This window comes from Diabrotica virgifera, chromosome 6 (genome assembly GCF_917563875.1).
Source record: "Diabrotica virgifera virgifera chromosome 6, PGI_DIABVI_V3a".
NCBI lineage: Eukaryota > Metazoa > Arthropoda > Insecta > Coleoptera > Chrysomelidae > Diabrotica > Diabrotica virgifera.
In genome coordinates, this window is record NC_065448.1 from 147,175,886 (window position 1) to 147,196,559 (window position 20,674).

At 30.7% G+C, this 20,674-nt stretch overlaps 2 long non-coding RNA genes across 2 annotated transcripts; both read right to left on the reverse strand.

Moving 5' to 3' along the window:
* Positions 1 to 916: 916 nt before the first annotated feature.
* Positions 917 to 5,675, reverse strand: LOC126886932 (uncharacterized). Its single transcript, XR_007698833.1, has 2 exons — positions 5,507 to 5,675; positions 917 to 948 (listed from the first exon to the last, which is right to left on the reverse strand). It is a non-coding gene; the product is annotated as an uncharacterized LOC126886932 (long non-coding RNA).
* Positions 5,676 to 7,463: 1,788 nt separating this feature from the next.
* On the reverse strand, positions 7,464 to 9,930 carry LOC126886933 (uncharacterized). The gene is made up of 2 exons (XR_007698834.1): positions 9,605 to 9,930; positions 7,464 to 7,654 (listed from the first exon to the last, which is right to left on the reverse strand). It is a non-coding gene; the product is annotated as an uncharacterized LOC126886933 (long non-coding RNA).
* Between the last annotated feature and the right edge of the window lie 10,744 nt (positions 9,931 to 20,674).

Genomic DNA, 20,674 nt, shown 5'->3' on the forward strand with positions numbered 1-20,674 from the left:
TGCACCCCGCACCGTTGTTTACGTAAGAATATAGGCACCGTCTTACGAGGATTAATCAATCAGTTTTATTTACTTACTTTCTTCATTGGTTGTTTGCTTTTCTTCAAATGGTGTAAATTTATATTCATCTTGTTCTTCAGTTTTTAGGGGGAATTCATTTAAGTCTAAATAACCAAATGTCTCGTATGCAGGTTCTGTCTTGGGTTCTTCTTTAATTTCAACTTTGAAAGCATCCAAGGGACCATCACACATCTGTTCTACTTCTATTTTACAAGTTTTCTCACTGGTTTCATGTTTTATATCCATATTTAAATTTATGTATCAATTTCAGTTTTATGTTCACATCCAAAAAGTAAAATCAAAAAAAGTTTCTTTTAGCGATTCCAATAATCGTTTTGTTGTAATTTATTTAGCCCACATTCCATATCATACCGCCATATGAAAATTGAAACCTTGAAAATTGAAAATCTGACAGTTGACTACTTTGACTTGACTTTGACGCATAGGACCAACAAACCAGAGTTGCCACATTTAGTAGATTTCTACTGTTTTGGTAGATTTTTGCTACACTCTCCCCGACACAAACGGATTATCTATGAACTAAATTTTTATGCGCATGTGCCAGATCGGCCATTTCTCAATTTGTATGAATAGCAAATAATCTTGGTGACATTTGTCTTGTACAGGATCGGCGTTTGTTGTTACAGTTGTTTGTTTGGCTTGGCTTGGCGTTAGTATTTTGTTTTTGTATCAGTTTGTAGCTCATAATATTTTGTATAGACTTATTATCTATATATATTTTCTTATATAGCCTACAACTATTAATTGTTATTTTCCAACATTTATACAATTTAATTCTTTTTGAGATATCTTGTGATGTTTTGCAGAATTGCGTGGATGTTAATTAAACACCGAAGTACTTCTAGTCAGTTTTATTTTAAAAGAAAACTCAATAATTCTACAAATAACTTAAACATCAAAATCAACATTTATTTTTTCTTTGACACTTATTTTTGCTTACAGTTGACATCTGACACTTATATAACATTGTTTCCAACTACATCATACAATAACAAAAATCCCCTAGATTTGCCGTTGCTTATTTTTACTGGGTATTCAACACCCCCCCTCAACGGTAAATCTCCTAGATCTAAATTAATTTTTTATTCTAAACCTAGCAACTCTCTAAATTTTTTTAAACAGAGTTAAACCTAATGGTTTTGTACATATGTCAGCCTGTTGGTCACTTGTATTAAGATATTTTAATACAACAATATTTTCCTTAATTTTATCTCGTACAAAATGAAATCTAATATCAACATGTTTTAGTCTCTTATGGAATTCCGGATTTCTACTAACCCTTATAGCGCTTTGATTGTCTGCATGAATTAGAACCGCTACATAATCAGGTTTTATTTTTAAATCATACATTAAGTATCTTAGCCAACATGCTTCACTCACACATACACTTAGTGCAACATATTCAGCTTCAGTAGAGGACAAACTGACTGTAGACTGTTTCCGTGATGCCCATGACACCGTGCAATTAAAAACTTTGAATACATATCCTGATGTAGATTTTCTATCAGTACGGTCACCTGCCCAATCTGAATCTGAGTACCCTACTATCAAATTTTCCTGTTTATATTTATGTTTATAGTATATCAAACTCATAGTAACTGTGCTTTGAATATATCTCAATACTCTTTTTATTGCTACCCACAAATCGTTACTTGCACATGTTTGATACCTGCTTAATATACCTATAGCTATACACAAATCTGGTCTTGAGCATAACATTGCATACATCAAACATCCTATAGCAACTCTACATTTCTTTTCTATCTCTATGCTCTCAGATTTTTTTCGTTTGAGAAAATCGTGGTGAAAATTATTATCCATTGGTGTTGTTGATGGTCTGCAGCTTGACATGTCAAATTTCTTCAAAACATTTTTTAAGTAAACAGTTTGATTAATTTTTATTTTGCCTTCAGACAAATTTTGAGTTATGCACATACCCAAAAAATGTTTTATTTGACCTAAGTCGTTCATTTTGAAGTTTTTGTTTAAAATGTATTTTATTTTCTCAACTTCTTGATCATTTGTACCTGCCAACAGCAAATCATCAACATACAGCAAAATGTATATCCTACCTTTTTCATTTACTTTAATATAAAGACAATATTCATATTCAGATCTTGAAAAACTCAAATTTTGCATCAAATTATGAAATTTGTCATTCCAATTTTTAGGTGAACTTTTCAAACCATATAAGGATTTTCTTAATTTGCAAATAGTGCCCTCTTTTTCTTTAAATCCCTTTGGGAGTGAAATAAAAACATTTTCTTTAATATCCCCATTTAGAAATGCACTACAAACATCTACTTGATGAATTTTCATATCAAAAGTATTACACATGGCTAAGAAAATCCTTATTGATGGTAATTTTGCTACTGGACTATAAATATCATTAAAAAACATACCAATTTGTTGAAAACCTCTAGCTACCACACGAGCTTTATATTTCACTACTTTACCATTTTCATTTTTCTTTTTCTTGAACACCCACTTGCACTCAATGACTTTTTGACCATCACTACTTTGCACAAACTCCCATGTTTCATTTTCTAGCAACGCATTTATTTCTGATTGCATAGCTTTCTTCCAATTTTTACACTCACTACTGGCCACTGCATCATCATACGTCTGGGGTTCTTCATCATCACTAAAAGTCAACAAACTCATTTCGTCATCATCCAGAACATAATCATCATATCTTGAGGGTCTTTTTATATGTCTTCTCAGGTCATATCCATGCTCCTGCTCTATTTCATTCACATCTTCAACACTGCTATCAGTTTCGAGGTCACTCTCACTGCTTTCTTCTCTATTATTTTGAGGTTCTTCTGCTTCACTGTCATCTTCTTCTGACTTTATCTCCTCACATATCATCTGTATGTTTTTATTCATGTCTGTCTCCCCATTTTTTATTTCTATGGTTTTCTCGGGCAAAAATATGACATCTCGATGAATTTCAACTTTATTTTTGTCTGGGACAAATATTTTGTAACCTTTTACATCCTCACTGTAGCCAATAAAGAAACCAAACATATTTTTTGCATCCCATTTTAATCTCTTCTCTTTTGGGACATGCACTGATACTCTAGAACCAAAACTCTTGAGTGTAGAAATATTATTGACTTTCTTTTTGTACCATAATTCATAAGGTGTCACATTTTTTATGCTACTAGGGCCTGTTCGGTTTAAAACATACACTGCTGTATGTATGGCCTCTGCCCACAAGTTTTTATTCAACTTTTGCCCTTGTATCATAGTTCGGGCTGATTCAACTAGGGTTCTATTTTCCCTCTCAGCCCTACCGTTCTGCTGAGGCGTATACACTACTGATCTCTGATGTTTTATGCCTTGATAGTCAAGCATCTCCTTTATTTCTTGGTTCATAAACTCTAAACCGTTATCTGATCGTAAATTTTTCATCTTGCAGCCTGTCTCTCTCTCGGCTAATGATATAAAATTTTTAAGGTGTTTCTTAACTTCTGATTTATTTTTCATGAAATACGCGTACCTACAATTTGTATAGTCATCCTTTAACAACAGGAAATACCTATTTCCCCCTAAAGACTCTTCTTCCATAGGGCCACATACGTCTGTATGCACTAATTGTAATGGCTCACTTGCTCTTGATTCACTTAACTTGAATGGTATTCTGTGTTGTTTACCTGTTAAACACTGTTCACACACGAATTTTTCGTCTATAAAATCAATGTTATTTTGCCTTAAAAAGTTTCTCACATATGTAGTATTTTGATGTGCTAGTCTGCAGTGCCAAACTCTCAAACTTTCTGTTGTTTTTGCAGAATTACACTCTGATAAAAATATATCTACTAAACAGCTGTTTTCTTGAACTTGACCGTCAGACAAGTTTTCGTTAGGGGTGCGTTCCGAAATTAAAATATTTGCAAAGGTTTCAGTGTTTTGTTCTAGTGAGAATAACATTTTGTATAATTTGTTATCCCGTGTTGCCAATGCTCTTATTTCTCCTTTGTCATTATAAAATTCACATTTTTCATTGTTTGAAAACATCTTATAACCTTTATCTAAGGCACATCCAGCTGATAATAAATTAAATTGTAAATCTGGCACAAATAATACATCTGACAGGGTTGACTTTATAAATTTCTTACCATTAAATGCCCATAGAGTTATTTTTCCAATACCTTTAACTGGTAATTTTTCTCCATTTCCGACTTTTACTTGTTTTTTATAGCTTATCTCTATCAATTCTTCAAACAGATCTTGATTCCAGCACATATGTTCGCTAGCTCCTGTGTCCAAGCACCATTCATTTTTATTTTTCTTACTCCCAGTATATACCATGAATGCATTACTGTCAATTTTATTTTCTTCTCTGCTTGTCTGTTGTTTTTCATTTTTATTTTTATTAAACCAACACTCTTGTAAGTTGTGTCCTCGTCTTTTACATTGACTGCATACTTTTAAGTCTTTCTGGCTATTATTATCTCTCTCTTTCTTCTTGAAAAAGCAATTTTTCGCAATATGGCCACCTCTGCCACAAAAATGGCACTTTAATCTGGTTTTCTTTTGCCCTTTAAATTCTCTGCTTGTATCACTTTTCATCGCCAATGCTGTGCTGCCCTGTGCTGACTTACTTCTTTCTTCTTCGATAAGTAGTCTTGATGTAAGTTCATCTAGGGTTTGTTTATCAGATGGTACGGATTCCCATGCGGATCGAAAATGCTTATATTCCTCTGGCAATGCCATAAGTATTTTTGTCATGATCATTTTATCGGACAGCTCTTCACCAGCTTGCTTTAGCTTATTTTTTATCTCTTCAAGCTGTGATATGAATGAGGCAACATTTTTACCTGATGAAAACTCCAAGAGAAAAAACTTTTGTTGCATTAAATGAATGCTCACCTCTGACTCTTTGTCGTAGACAGACTTCAACTTTGTCCACATATCTTTCGAGGTCTCACAGGATAAAATGTGTGTCATAGGGCCTTGCTCTATTCTGGTTACTATAAATTCTTGTGCTTTTGAATCACTAGCATCCCATTTCTTTTGGTCATCTCCAGTAGTGCTCGGTCTCACAGACTTTCCTATTACTATGTCATAATAACCACGGCTTTTTAGCACTACCCTTGTTTGAAATTTCCAGGCTACCCAGTTGTCACCACCACTAAGTTTCAACGCAGCCGATGAATTTTCCATTTTTCGGATTTATGTTTTTCTTTTTTTATGTATATATACTCGAGCTTCTTTTTCACCTTTTTTTCAGCTTTTCTTTTTTTTATTTTCGTTGGCCGCGGCAAACTACCGACACAGGCTCTTCAACACTGACTTTTTTACTGGCGAAATACTCACGAAACAAGTGATCTGGGCCATAACCTGATGTTTTGCAGAATTGCGTGGATGTTAATTAAACACCGAAGTACTTCTAGTCAGTTTTATTTTAAAAGAAAACTCAATAATTCTACAAATAACTTAAACATCAAAATCAACATTTATTTTTTCTTTGACACTTATTTTTGCTTACAGTTGACATCTGACACTTATATAACATTGTTTCCAACTACATCATACAATAACAAAAATCCCCTAGATTTGCCGTTGCTTATTTTTACTGGGTATTCAACATCTTGATTATGTGAATTAATTATTTTAAGCTTTTTCATGAACTATAAACTATCGTATAAAAAATTAATTTTGTATTTATTGGGATTTCACAAAGAATTTGAATCTAAAATATACAAATTCTCTAACCTTTCTTTGACCTCTACTGTACCAAATGCATCTGCGGTGGGATCACGATCGGTAGAATGCTGACGTCACGTTGCCTAGCAACCGTCGATTATCGCCTGCAAGCGTAAATTTGGTATCACGATGAATAGAATGGTCGTTTCCATGTCGTTTCCAGTCGAATTTTATCCCCACCCTTGTAGAATAAAAATCCTCCTCAAACTACCACTTCTTAGCTGTAGAAAGGACGGTTAATCTCTTTCTTTCTCATGTTAATAAACAAAAACAGAACCAATATGGCAATATGACAGATATTTATTTTTCCCGCTTCCGTATTTTTTGTCTTGTTTATTGTTATTGTTTATGTTCACTAATATGTTTTACATAATATTTCAATCAACGGTTTTCCTCATAGACATGTAAAGAAAGTTTCTATGGTTTTTCATAGTGACTGTTTTTTCAAAAATACAATTAGTTTTTATTTTGAGATAACTAATAGCAGGATAACGAAGCAACAAACCTAAATAACATGTTTGGCTTTCCTTTATTTGGAGACATCAACTTTATTTCTTCGTGATACTGGTACCTTAAACCTCTACAGAATAGAATTTTGTCTCAAAATAGATTGGTGAATGTATCTACTTACACTGTATGTTTCTTAGATGAATAAAACTTTTTTCTACATAATTGTAGGTACATTTTGATTTTATATACTGTTTAACAACCCATACTTATAGTAAATATTATATAAACCTACCACTAATAACCCTAGTGGTTGATGCAGATAAAAAAAAGTTTGACCTTCACTGTGATTGTTTTTAATAAGTTATTTAAATTATTTGTAGTTTTTTTATAAAAATTTGTTTGAATTTGATCTTTTGATTAAAATTTAAAATGCTTATTCTTTTGCACATTATTTGTATTCTGAAAGCTTACCTATATAAAGATGTTTAATGCCTGGTTGCACCAACAGATCTTAAACTTTAGACGTGCCTTAAGCTCAGATTGCGAAATATATGTATGTGTGGCATCATTGAGTCTTAGATCAGTTTTCAGCTTGGCACAATGGATTATTTAATTTATTTATTTATTTAGATAAGAATCGAAAATTATGGTGCAATGTGAGTGAAACTTAAAGCGGCCATATCTATGAGCTGAGCTGAGTTTAAGATTTGTTGGTGCTACCAGGCATAAGTTTAGTTAATAAAAATATATGATTTACTATTTTATTGGGAAAAAGCCACAATTTAAGTGAAAAATTAAATTTATTGACGTTTTAACTTCCACTTCCGAAGCAGTTATCGAAATATAAAATATAAATTAATATAAGTAATCAATTTTTATTCAACTTATTAATGAGTACTAAAATATTAATTAAGATTTTGTATTTCAATAACGATTTCCGACTTGGAAGTTGAAACGTTAATAAATTTTATTTTTAACTAAATCGTGGATTATTTCACAATAAAATAGTATATTGCATACGATATCACAAAGAAGCAGCTTCAGAACAATATAAAAATATATGTAAATTAACTACAGAGGACAGTCTGACTTTTACAAAATTAACCTTAATTTTTGTGAAATATTTTTTCTCAAAAAATGCATTGTTTCTGCAGAAAAACCTCAGAATCCTCTTACTATTATCATTATAATTTTCAGGTTGAAATAAAAATCAATAATGGGTAAAACATAAACTTTATTTAAACTGAAGAAAACATAAAAACAAATATAATCCATGAACATTATAAAAATAACATAAAGACAAATCTTCATAACAAAGTTGTAGTACTTCTCTGTTACATCCAAAACATTTTCTTTCATAGGACTGAAAAAGCACACAGTATTGTCTTAACATTGTTTCATACCAAGACTAAAATAAGAACAAAGAATAAATCACAAATAAACCACAAATTTATGTAAATTGAAAAATAATGCAATTTTACTCTCTATGGCCAGTTTCACCAACAACAAATAAATAAGTGAATAGTGTGATAATTTAAAATTAAATTGACAAATTTTCTTTATATAGATATTTAAAGTGAGATTAACTCGTCAATTCATTTGAAGAGTAGCTATTTATTTGATAAATAAATAAAATAAGTACTATTTGACGTTAGAGAAACATAGTTGTGTCAGTTTTATCAGTTGAATAATTTTATTCATCGAATAAACTACTATTCATCTTTGGTGAAACTGGCCATTAGTCAATGAAGCTTTACAATTATTATTTCTAGTGCAAAAATAAGTAATAATATTAAACTACTTATAAAAATTATTATGAAACTTTAAATAAACATTTTTTTAAGATATTTGATCAATGCATCCATAAAACAAAAGTTTTATGTTCAAAATACTTCATAATAAGATATAAAGCTTCACCGTCCAGCAAAGATAACTAAGAAGTGAAAGTAATCTTTGCCAGAATAGAAATGGAAAATGCTTTGATCTCTATTTTAAACGATCTGCTGCAAAAAAGTTTTACATTTGAGTTTCTCCACATCATGTGTTGCAGCTCCCCATCTAGCATCGATGTTTAAAATTTTTAAGTCTGGATCACACGCCTAAAAGATTGTAATTTTTTACTTATTCTTTATTTTGTTAGTCAAAGTTTTTTCAACACAAATATCAACAAATACTACAAATTTTTATGATATTTGCAATATAATATATTATGTGATGATACATTATTTTTATAAATTGATTATTGGCAGCATATAGTACATAATATAATATTACAAGTAAGTAGTGTTATATAACGAGTGTTACAATTTCTACATTTTTAGAAAGATAACTTTTCTATTAAGATAGTTATGTTCCCGTTCCGTTGGAGCAATTATAGCAACATGTGTGCAAACTATGGCCCCTACACAGCCAGGAAAGTTAAACTTCTCCATAAATTTTCTTTTAAAATTCTCTTTTTGAACGAATGTAGTAGGAAAGATAATCGACTCTTCACTTAGATGTTCAAGTGTTAAATTTGTTACATCATTTAAACGGATGCTAACAGTATTTTAGGCAATTGATATAGTAGTTATATATAGGCATAAAGTGAAACGTACGCTGATGTGCTTAGTATATTAGTATACAAAATGTATATACACATCAACGTTCATTTCACTTTATGTTTTGACTTAATTTGTTTGAAAATGAACTGATAGCTCTGACCGACTACTCTTTGATAGGAACTTATTGCATAAAAATAAGTGAGGTAAAAATTTACAGTGAAGGCTCAACACTGCTTGGATGAACGGATTATCACATATTATGAGGTATAAGCCTCTCAAAAAAATAGTTCACCATGTCTGTTGTTAATATAAATAGATCTACAAACTCCTAAAGTAAATGCATCACTTTCCCTTCTCATTATTCTCCTCTATATTATACCTATTTATTTCGTTTCTTAATTGCTCATTTCTTTGTATATGAGCAGGAAGCATCTAAACGTCAAACTATATCAGTATTTAATATAAACATCAAAATATATTAATAATAATTAATAATTAAATAGTTCACTATGTCTGTTGTTGATATAAATAGATCTACAAACTCCTAAAGTAACTGCATCACTTTCCCTTCTCATTATTCTCCTCTATATTATACCTATACCTATTTATTTCATTAATTTCTTAATTGCTCATTTCTTTGTATATGACCAAGTATCCGAGCAGGAAGCATCTGAACGTCGAACTATATCGGTATTTAATATAAACATCAAAATATATTAATAATAATTAATAAGTGATATGAACCTACAACTTATTGTGTTATTTTTCCTTTACAGTAACAGGAATTTATAGAAAAAATACCTACATAAAAATACCTTAATATAACAATGTTCCCTAGTCACAGGTAAAATTCAAAAATTTAGTGATTTCTAATAAAATAGTTCCAAACAACCCAAGACAAAAATATACAAATTGAAAATACAGTGGAACCTCGATTATCCGTCTCTCCATTAACCGTCACCTCTGTTAACCGTCAGGGTCCGTACAATCGGAAAAATGAAAGAATACCCATGAACGATCACATCAATCACATATTTTGTATTTGCTGTTTTTTTTTCATAAATAACAAACGACAGAGATAGATTATTAAAAATCTGAATAATATGTGATTAATGTGATCGTTCATGGGTATTATTTCATTTTTCCGACTATACCTAAGTTGTATTGACTACATAAGCAAAAATTTATTCAAATTCATTTTGTTTGAGCATTGTGATAAACCAAATTGGCTAAAATGTACAGTTCATCATGAAACAATGCATCTAGTGGTATTCTCGACAAGAAGAAACAATAAAGTAGATTACATGATCTTACGCCGTTTAAAAAAAGTTAGCTGTTTCAAAATGAGACGCAACAATACAACAAACAAAAACTTCAGAATATTTTAAACCAAATTGATTCGATTGTACGAACACAAATCCCTCAAATACATATTGTCAAATAAAACATACAAATAAAATTTGAGAGGTGTTCTGTCAATTTTTAATTTTTTTAATTTTCTGTTAACCGTCTTTTCGATTATCCGTCATACCCTTGGTCCGGTGCCCTGACGGATAATCGAGGTTCCACTGTAATCACAAATAATAATCTTTCTTTAGGTTAGCTTTTTGAATACAACCACCACAAAATAAAGACAACCACACGTCAAACAGCAATATTTTTAAGAAGAAGAAGCGATATTTTTAACACGGCTAGTAGAATATCCGAACATAGGGCTTTTCATCGATTGTCATTTGTTTCGAGCTTCTGTCATGTGTCACATAATTTTAATATATCTACGCCATACGTCTTTGCTTTGTATTATTGTTATATACCAATAACGTATGACGTAGATATATTAATATTATGTGACACATGACAGAAGCTCGAAACAAATGACTGTGAATGAAAAGCCCTATTGCCGAGCACCGATTCTACTTTCCCAAGCGTGTTAACGTGATACCAAAATTGTCGATTGTAGAATTATTTTTGTGACGTCAGCATTCTACCATTCTACTGATCGTGATCCCACCACTGGTGTTCATTCCACAAGCCACGTGCTGTGTTTAAAAAGTTGAGAATCCAATACTCACAAAAACTTCCATAAAGTACTTTTATCAGCAAACCTAAATTAAATTTAATAAACTATGTTTCATTAAATTGTTTCTGTAGTTTGTATAAAACAATAACTTAGGTCAAATATATAAAACAATTTATGACTGACTACTTGAAATTCAGGATTTTCAGGAGTACATTATATAATTTAGCTAATTCAAAAAGTTTGATCCAATATCACTTGAAATTGTTTCAACATTCAAGTTAATGCTTGATAATTGACAATACACTCTTCATAATAGGTTTACATTCTCTTGATTATACTTGCGTTCCAACAAAAAAAGGTAAAGGTTGCTTTCATATGGAATATAAGCTTCTGACCATAATGATCAAAACGTTTCCATATATATATATATATATATATATATATATATATATATATATATATATATATATATATATACATAATTAATATATTAATTAAATATATTAATTAATATATTAATTAAAAAAATTACTTTTGCTTTAATTAATATATTAATTAAAAAAATTACTTTTTCTCTTTTCTCGATTGCTTATTAGTTTTTATTGTATACTATATATATTTTTCAGTTATTACATCTTTATATTTATAGAAATAAAATAGTACAATACTTATTGGTTTTTTATTTATTTACCCCTATATTCGACTTTAAAGAATGTACTGGCTGGTTTTGGCTGGAATGTACGGAATGTTTTGGCTGGTTTCCAAGACAATAAAAATTGAAAATATTGACATTCGATTTTAACATACAGTTTCTTGTTGTTGATCACGAACATTTGTCATCCAAAAAGAATTGGATTCCGTGACGGTTACAACGGCTGTTATTTTTCGATTATTTTACGAAATAACGAATATAATGAATTAGGAAATACCTCGACAAACAAGTAATTGGTCCTAGGTTTTCACCCAAAGTAATCGAAAGTAGAACTGGAAGTCGATATTGGAACTCTTCGTGTAACTTTGCGTCGATTGATCTACGATTTTACTAATTTTGTCATCTTGTTTTACATTCATATCATATTTTGAGTGACTTTAAAGCAGTACCTACGGTTGTAACTCTAAAACCGAAGTCCGATGTCAAATTTCTCATCTTTAATACCATCCATGGGTTATAAGCTTTCATTCGACACCTCATTTGTCATTCTATCTGTATTAGTAATTGAGGAGTTGTATTCGCGGTCGGGCGGACAGACAGTCATGAAACCAGAAGTATATATTTGTTCTCGTCTTGCGAATGCACGTCGAATAATATATCACTTGTGCTAGTGCGGTGACTTTAAAAGAGTACTTCCGGTCGTATTTCTAAAACCGGAAGTCCTAGGTCAAATTTCCCACCTTTAGTACCATCCATGTATTATGAGCTTCCATTCGACACCTCATTTGTGATTCTACCTGGTATAGTGACGGAGGAGTTACATTTCCGGTCGGACGGACAGACAGTCTAGGTCAAATGTCTCACCTTGAGTACCATCCATGGATTATAAGCTTTCATTTGACACTTCATTTGTCATTCTACCTGGTATAGTGACTGAAGGAGTTATATTCGCGGTCGGACGGACAGACAGCCTATTAGGTCACACCAAGTCGTTCAAATTCTCACCAACTTGTTCACACTTTTTCAAAATTGGTGAAAACAACAAATTATATTTTGTATCGTTGTATCAATATAAGCCAAAAAGAATAATTAGTGAATGTCACGCCACTATAATATATTTTATTATTGGTCTTTCAATGCTAAAATCAGGATAAAAAAGGTATTTTATCCATGGTTTTAATCAATATAATTCTCACCATTACTTTGTGTTGTATTTGCAACCTTTTGTAAATCAAAAATAATTCCACCATATTAAGAATGTCATCAAAAGCCGGCCCTGCATGCAACCTTTCTCTCAGTGCAACTAAAATTTTATTGATACACGCCAGAAATGTGCGAGACTTTTCTCAGTGTACTCGCGTGTACACTTGCCAACTCGATACTAAAATTAAGTACATGCTAACCACAGCAGACCCCCACTGCCCCCGCATAGCAATGCAAAAGGGATATTCAAGGTCAACGCACGTTTGCTAGTTTGCGCCCTTGCACGGGATGGCACCACTAGTCTCATTTCTGCAGGTTTCTGCACGTCGTTCGTTCAGTTCGTTCTGTATTCTGTTACTTTCTTTGTCAGTTTTAATTTCCTTGAGAAAAATACGATGCCATATTTATTTGTTTTATTTTTTCATAAATAGCGTTTAAAAATAGTGCAAAATAGTGCATCCAGCAACAAAAAGTGTAAAGTAAATTACAGCAGTTGTGTTTTATTCCAAATGTATACAATTTTGGTGTGGTTTAAACTGATGAATAAATAATAATATTGTGTAAATATATGTGTAATAAGGTAGTTGTGTTTAAGTTTTTACATTGATAATTGATAACAAACATATTTTATAAACATACATATAAACATTTTTATAAATAAAGATTGTATTTTATGTTTTATTATTTCATTTTTTAACCACTTTGGCATTTTAATGTAATGGAAAATAAATATAACCTAAAAATAACACAAGAAAATCCAAATAGTATACGAATTATTATAAACGTTGATTGATAAATACATACAGATATACTTTTATCAATCAACGATATAATAAGTATTATCGTATACGCTGTGAGCTCGTACGTAGAAGGGATATTTACAAATTCGCGAGCGCCAGTAGTGACAAGTCTGTAAACGATTACTGGAAATTTGACATAAATGTCAGTGATTAATTTAAAATTCAAAACATTAATTTTAAAAGGTATTAGTTTGTCAAAGCTGTGTTATATATTTTTACCTTAAATATACAATACGTTTTAAATACTGAATTTAAGTTTTTTTAATGCTCCGTAATATCTAATTATAAATTAATATATTAATCTTACCGCCATATACACGATAATTGTGAAAGTATCCGAAGTAAGAAATTCATATTTTATCAATAGAACGTCAAAATGATTAGCAAAATCTTAAAAAAATCGATTATAATTTAATTACTTTTTTGCGTTGTAAATATTAAGCGATAACAATTAAATAATAAATTTAAAAATTACCAGTGAAAGTTGATTAGTAATCCGCCAGGAGCGCCACCAGCGAAGCTCACAGCGTATAGGATAAGGATTTTGTTTTCTTTTGTTATTTTAAGGTTATATTGATTTTCCTTTACATTAAAATGAGTTCTCAATCCAAGTTAATTTTACAGCCCTTTTGAATTTACCGCCATATGGCGTATAGTTACGCGCCCTACCACTGGCTTATGCGACAATCGTCGTTTCACTCGTTAACACGGAACTTGCATTGCTATGTGCTAACAACAAAAGAATCGCCGTCCGTGTCGGTTCTTGTGAGAGATATGCAGTCAACAGTTTGTTCGGTTGACCCTTGACTGTCACAGTTCGTTGGTTAACTTTAACTTAACCACTAACGGCCGGTTTCACAAGTCGAAGTTAACTTGTGGTTAAGAGATAACCAGAAGTTACCCCGAAATATGTGTTTCACAATATTAGGTCAACGGCGAAGTTGTGGTTAACCGACAGAATTTTTAACCAGAGCTTGGAGTGATGGTTAAGCTCTTAACCAGAGGTTATCCTAACCTAATTTCGTTTTATTGACAGGACAGAGTGTATACACGTAAATTATTAATTACAGATATGAATTTATATGATGTACTTAAATGCGTTTAGCATTTCAGCGGCCAATAATTGTTCGATTTTTAAATGATTTGCTTCCTGGGGTAATTATTAATACATAGTATACGCTGTGAGCTCGTACGTAGAAGGGATATTTACAAATTCTCGAGCGCCAGTAGTGACAAGTCTGTAAACGATTACTGGAAATTTGACATAAATGTCAAAGTGATTAATTTAAAATTAAAATTAAAAACATTAATTATAAAAAGTATTAGTTTGTCAAAGCTGTGTTATATATTTTTACCTTAAATATACAATACGTTTTAAATACTGAATTTAAGTTTTTTTAATGTTCCGTAATATCTAATTATAAATTAATATATTAATCTTACCGCCATCTATACGATAATTGTGAAAGTATCCGAAGTAAGAAATTCATATTTTATCAATAGAACGTCAAAATGATTAGCAAAATCTTAAAAAAATCGATTATAATTTAATTACTTTTTTGCGTTGTAAATATTAAGCGATAACAATTAAATAATAAATTTAAAAATTACCAGTGAAAGTTGATTAGTAATCCGCCAGGAGCGACACCAGCGAAGCTCACAGCTCACAGCGTATAGTCTCTTGCTTTCTACATGTTTTTATATTAACAATTTAATTTTAACAATATTGGCGAAAGACCTTAAAACAAATATTATTCTTAAACAAAACTTAAAATGTATAATGTGCATGTAATATACAGTGTGTGTACTTTAGTTGGCCACGTATGGGAAGCATTTTTAATATTAATTTTACGAAAAAAAGATACTTCAAAAAAGTTTTGCATAGTAATTTTTATGGTCCAAAATCTAAGATGCAACCATCATGTATCAAATTTTATTAATCCCATAGGAGGTATGTTAAAATATATGAATTTTTAAAGCAAGCAAGGTAGCAAGAATCAACATCAAAAATATGATTATGCAAATCAACCACAAGTCTGACTGAATATCCTAACCACACATATACACACATTTATTTTTCCTTAATCTGCAAAATAAACTCCACAACTAAATATAAAATCCTTAAAAATATATATATACAACAAATTAATAGTCATAAAGAAATATAACAATTTATTGAATTTATCCTAATAGGGCTTTTCATTCACAGTCATTTGTTTCGAGCTTCTGTCATACGTTGTATACTCTGTGTATATTAATATTATACATGGATTATACGACATTTGACAGAAGCTCGAAACAAATGACAATCGATGAAAAGCCCTATAAAAATCAATGGAAACTCATCTGACTGATCAGCTGATTTGATAATTCTTCCATAAAAATGTTATTTCTGGTGATCATTGTCCATAATTTCCTACCAACATAAGAAAAATAAAACAAAACTTACGGTCAACTAACCATGATTGAATCTGTGGTTGTGAAACAGCAACTATGGAGACCTGTAAGAAGGAGTGGAAACGCAATGCATCGTTTGTGGGCTAACTTTTCAACCTCTAATTCAACTTTCAGCAATCGCCGCTAGAGGCGCAAGTGTTCGAATAGGTGTTACAAATACATTAGCTCTTATGGACTTATTTAATATTTAACTCATTTTATTTTTGTTTTTAGCGTAATTAGACATTAATTTATTGGTGGATTGTAGCTGAATATGTTTTATGCCAAAAATAAATTATTTTAACCTTATAACATATCGACGTGTGGTAAAAAGTGTATTCTTTTTATACCATTGTAGATGGAGATGTGACATCAAATTTAAATTTGTCATTACTTTAATATGTAGGACAGCTTATTTTGAAGCGGAAATATTTTGTCACATTATCTAACTGCCACATTTATATAATACCAATGGTATTTCAACTGCAAATTAATTTTTTAATATCTTTGTAACTGATATTAAAAAGTTTGTTAGTTGAAAAAATTGACTTAACTGTACGTAATTGTTTTTAAAAAGTTTAAAAAGTTATTTAAATAATTTGAAGTTTATTGATCAATTCTTTTTAATTATTCTTTTTATCAAAATTTAAACTGCTTTTTCTTTTGAATACTTCATTTATCTATATTCTGAAAGCTTACCTATCAGATGTTTAAATTTAGTTAATAAAAATATATGTCTATAAACTACGCAGACGATAGTCTGACTTTTATAAAATTAATGTTAATTTTTGTGAAATATTTTGTCTCAAAAAATGTATTGTTTCGACAGAAAAACTTTCAAGATCCTCCTACTATTATCACTATAATTTTCAGGTTAAAATAAAAACCAATAATAGGCACAAACTTTATTTACACCGAAGAAAATAACATACAAACGAATAGGTTTAATCCACGAACGTTTTAAATAACATAAAGACAAATCTTTATAAAAAGTCTTTATTAACTTCATGAAGTTCCCTTTTGAATTTTTTATCGGAACGATAACTCGATATAAATCCCGGTACGAAGCAAGTTCTTTTAGTGTAAGCTTTCTTGGCACTCATATTTAAATAATATTAACCACCAAAACCAATAATCTTATATTAACTACGAATAATTAATTATTTTCGAAATTTTCACATTCACTCCAATGCAAAAGTAGCATCTATTTCTACGCCACCGCCGCCCTAGCGAGAAACCAAGCAAACAGGCAAAATCGTGTACAAAAATTTCAAGGTCGTCCTATCTCGATTCCTCTCCTCTGTGTAGGTCTCCATAACAGCAACCACAGTACATGTCCTTTACTGTGACAGCAACTGTCAGTTAGACTGTGGGTAAAGGTCACAAACCATACATACTTATAGACGTTTCACGACCATGTTAATCTTTCGGATCGAATTAACGCCATCTCTTGATTGGAATGGGAACTAAATTGACAAATTTTAGTTACGTGAGAATTTCAAATTATAAATTTTGCGGGATTTTTGATGAAATTTCGCAGGAAATTAAAACAACAGAAAGACAATTCAATGTTTTATTCCATATTTTACTGAAAACTTCAAATATTCCAATTTGTTTTCAAAATGATAAACACTACTGCTATGTGTCACGTGAAAGCACTGATGTGTATCGAGTTGAATGAAAATTTTTGAAAGAATCTTGTACATAGGATGACTGTTTAGATAAATATTACCTTATAATCTTTTACAAACTTCCAAAAATATATAGGTCCGAAATGTTGATGACACACTTGTCTATTGGAATAATAATATGTTTCAGGATCTATTATATTGTTTTTTTAATGTGGAGAAACACAACACGGGATGATCAATGTAAACTAAAAATTCTACTCATAAAAATGGAGAGGAGGTTAATACACTTATTAAAATTGTGATTAAATCTAATTAAAAACGTAACACCACTATAATAAAATAATTAAGCCACAAACTGTAAAATAAAAAGTAAATAATAAATTAAGTTAATTGTCAACTGTCAGTTGTTAAATATGACAAGAGAATTGACTGACAGCGACATCTCTGGATTGGAATGGTAACTAATTTGCTGTCTTGACCTTGACAATTTACGTGAAACGTCTATAAGTATGTATGGTTTGTGGTAAAGGTTAGTTGACCGCTAGGGTTAAGTCCTAATTTATAAACTCGACGTTGACGTTAACGTTGCCGTTCGACGGTGACCTTGACGGTCGACGTTCGGGGGTGCATTTATAAACTTTTCGTTGACGGTGCCGTTGCAGTTAAGGTGGATTTTCACAGATCCGATGTCCGACGGTACGATGATACGATAGAAATTTCAGAGAATTTCATTGGCTGAAAAGTGACAGTTGGGTTTTCGTACGAAATTAAAAAGTCATCGGAAGAAGTTAAAATTATTTTAACTTTTGCACGAAAATCGGATGAATTTTGACATGACATTCTATCTTGAACGTCTTGATAACCTTACTTTTGTGAAGTGTTTATGTTTTTGATATATTGAAATGGAACAACAAAATCGTAATTATAAATGGATGTTGTTCTGAAACTATTTTCTTGTGGCATTTTTGTAATTAACAATTCTTAATGAGAAATAAGCCACAATTTTAATAAAAAAAATGATTTTATTTTTTAGTAAAATTGTATTTCCCATTAAAAACAGTTAATTATAAATGGATGTGATGGTACTTCTAACAATAACTCACATTTTTATCCTCTTCAAACAGATAATTTGACGAATCCATGATGATCCAAACAATAATAAGAATAAAATCGAAATAAAACTATCTATATGTTCCTGTTCAATATCCAACAGCAAACATTTGTATCAAATATCAATCCATGGAATAATCTGACATATTACACAAATGTCAAAAAATTTCGGATACGACAATCAAATATAATCGTACGAAAAAATTTCGTATTTCGTGTCTTCGGATATCGGATCTGTGAAAATTAGCCTTTAGCCGTAATTCGTAATGTCATGTCACATTTCTTATTTCTCTCTAATTACATTTTTTATTTTTTGGAATTTGAAATGGTTTTAGCAGTTTTAGAAACCTGGAAGTGTTGAATGTAGAATGTTGATAATTGCAAATGAATATGAAAACATGTACTGTTCCTGTTCAGCTTAACCAAATGGAGAAAAGAAATTATTAGAAATTAGAAATATTATTATAAATTTTTGAAGTTTATTAGAAATAGTTGGAGGAAGATTGTTGCAAAAAGGGTCCTATATTCTGTTAGAGATAGTTTATGTGAATTTTTTTATCTGACAAGAATCATATACGTACAGAGAATATTTTTAAAATAAATATCAACAATATTGTGATGAAATTAGTAGTGTACATAATTTTTGTATGCATGAAATTGAAAATATGTATGGTATGTACTGTTCAGATCAAACAAATGGATTTATGGAGAATTAATAGACCATGGATCAACAGAATCATTTATACATTACATCATAGTATAATCATACATTATATATTTTTCTTCTTCTGGCAATGCTGTACACAGATTATTTTAAAAATAAATATATCAAATAAATTTTAGGTAGTTTCTTATTGCTACTTTCAATATTAATAATATAATGTATATGTCTTTTGTAAGACAAAATTGTGATAAAATGCGAGTTCCTTTATATCATAACGTTTTGGCTTTCTGTTCCTCAGGTAGGACTGGGTTAGTAGTCACCCTGAGAAGCAAGGTCTTCTGACATTGTTATCACAAATGGTAACATTGCTCCAGTAGTGATCCTTTCTTGAGTTAAATTGCTTTTTTGGTAATTTGCTACATTAGTAAGACTACGTGGCTATGCTCTGAAATTTGCACAGTATATTTTTGGCTACTTTTTATTTACTTTACATAATTTTCCTATTCTATATTTATAGTTATACTCGATAGTAACAACGAGTTTCTCTTATCCTGCCCATAGAGTTATATATTAGCATAGAGAGAGTGTCATTCAGAGCGAAGTGACGACACCTACTTCTTTTTTATTTGGATTAGTGCTGTTTCACTCTTACGCATAGTACAGCTGTGACAGTTGTCCTCCCCTTCCGTACCTATACTCACACTTAATGTCATCTTAGTTTCTCGATACAATGTGTTAGAAAGAGATACCACAAACCAGTCCATGAGATCTTGTCGTCAGGAAGCGCGGAAGGTAGGCCCACTCTATGTTAATATTATATACCTCTATGATCCTGCCCCTTACAAATAAATGACTGTAACCTCAATAAAAACTAGAGTCTATTATATCAACAGTTAAATACTGAAACCTCAAAATCTACAACTTTTCAGGATAGTGAAATAACTTCGTTGTTTAGTACATGTTTTTATCTCTTCTGTGAAAAAGTATGTTTTGGTATTTTTTTTCAAAGTATTAAATAATAAATAATGAGAAAGAAAAAGCCTGTACTAAACAGAGAAGTTTTTCACTCTACTGAAAAGTTATAGATTGTAACTTATGAGGTTTCAGTATTTAACTGTCGATATATACCTATATGAATGGTACAGAAGAATGGCAATAGTTCATTTGAATTTATTTGGAGAAAATTTAAATTTAATATTTATTAACTTATTATAAAGTCAAATTTAAAGAATAATAATAATTACTTTGACTTTATAAGTTAAATCTTAATTTTCAATTTGTTCGAAATTAATCCAAATGTACTATTGCCATTCTTTGTCTATACCATTGTTTATTTACACAATTGGTCTAGTTATACAATGTCTATACC